At 35.8% G+C, this 1809-nt stretch overlaps 1 long non-coding RNA gene across 1 annotated transcript; it reads right to left on the bottom strand.

Moving 5' to 3' along the window:
• On the bottom strand, positions 1-1773 carry LOC117111288. The gene is made up of 3 exons (XR_004445847.1): positions 1694-1773; positions 843-935; positions 1-60 (listed from the first exon to the last, which is right to left on the bottom strand). It is a non-coding gene; the product is annotated as an uncharacterized LOC117111288 (long non-coding RNA).
• Between the last annotated feature and the right edge of the window lie 36 nt (positions 1774-1809).

Raw genomic sequence — 1809 nt, 5'->3', positions numbered from 1 at the left:
TTGCTGCTACCAAGCCTGAGATCCCAGCACCAATGATCAACACTTTCCCTCCTTGTTTTGCTGTTGAACATCAGACAAAAGCCATTAAAATTCATCACTATTGGTAATCACTGTGTATTCAATTCATTGTCTCGTGACCTCGCATGACCTGGTTTAAACCGATCTAACTATTAACCTGTCTCACAACCTGTCACAATGATCTGCTGTACATAAAACTGTCACACCTGACCTTAACCTCTGTCCACACTATCCAAACTGTTGTATGCCCATATATAGTCATGATGTGCCTATATATGGTCATGATGTGCCTATATATGGTCATGATGTGCCTATATATAGTCATGATGTGATGTCATCATGACCATATTTAGGCATGTCACATCTATATGTGACATCAACATTTGATAGTCTGGACAGGGCTTTACTCATCAAAATTCTACTCTCACAAAAACTTTCCATATCTTATAATATCCTGATACACAATCTGTATAATAAGATCTCACACCACCTACCACCTATCTCACACCACCTACCACCTATCTCACACAATCTATCTTACAATGAGTAGAAACTTTCTCAGGCCACACATAAAAGCCCAAGATGATACGGTAAAAAAAAAATTATTCATTTTTGACAAATAAATTATTATATAATTTTGTAAATTAAACAACTAAAATGGTTGTAGCTTTTGGATATTTTTCCCCAAACTCCAACACACTATAGGCCTGCTACTCAAGCCCTTAGACAGCCCATAGACCTGGCTTTTGGGCTAATGGCCCCTTGGTGGCATATAAGTATCTAAAGTATTAGAATATTTCAATAAGGAGGTTGTTGAAACATACCTGGCAAAGGTTTGAGTCGTTTGTAGACGCCGTAATTGATGTAGCCATGCCTCTCCAGGTACGCGTGCACTCTCATTATAAAAGGTACGTCACCTGCATTTACAAAAATAATTTAATAAATTTATTTGATATTTTTATAAAACAATATTATGGATGGCACACATACAGTGGCGTATTTTGGGAGTCTTGTAATGGGGGGAGGGGTTCTGATAGTGGCACAAACGTGAGGTGGTGGGGCCCTTAATGCTTAGATTCAAGTTCTCTCTAGCTTGCAAAATAAGATGATTTGAGATGATTTTTAACTACTTGAGTGTGATATTCTTTTTGGGAGGGGCAAGTATATTTTCTGTGGTGGTGCAACCCATTACTGCACAGCCAAAGATATGACACTGCAAACATAATATACCATACACTGCTAGGATACCCTTGGAAGCAACATGGAAATTTATCTGATTCCATTCGACAAGTGTAATGACAGGTGAATTCAAAGTTGAATTGATTTTCTGCCAGACCAGCATATTTTTGTATTTTCTGTGTATTTAAGAACACAAGGGATTGAAAACCCAACTTCAATGTTTGGAAATTAAATTATTCCTGCTGCACCCAACCACTTTAAACAAGTGTGGATACAAATATGTAACTTTTATGCAGGGTAATAAAAAATTGAATATTTAAAAAGCAATAAACTTAATAATATTAATTACATCAATTTACTAATAACTGTATTTTATAATCGAAAGGTCCACTGATAAGAAAGGTCCTCAGATAAGAAAGCATAATACATACTCCAAGTATTGAAATGCATGCCATTTAATAAATTCAATTGAATTTGAGAGTTGCTGTATACTCACTATTATATGGGGCTTCTATTTCTGGTAAACTGTTCTCAAATGTTAACTGAACTTTTGGGCTTTCCATCCACAACTGAAGCTGTTGAGAAAAATAAAAAAAATGTTGAATACAATGA

This window comes from Anneissia japonica, unplaced genomic scaffold, assembly GCF_011630105.1.
Source record: "Anneissia japonica isolate Jap-2015-1 unplaced genomic scaffold, ASM1163010v1 scaffold268062_len1809_cov157, whole genome shotgun sequence".
Classification (NCBI taxonomy): domain Eukaryota; kingdom Metazoa; phylum Echinodermata; class Crinoidea; order Comatulida; family Comatulidae; genus Anneissia; species Anneissia japonica.
Note: the sequence above shows the minus strand (reverse complement) of the source record. Positions and strands in the feature narration are given on the sequence as shown.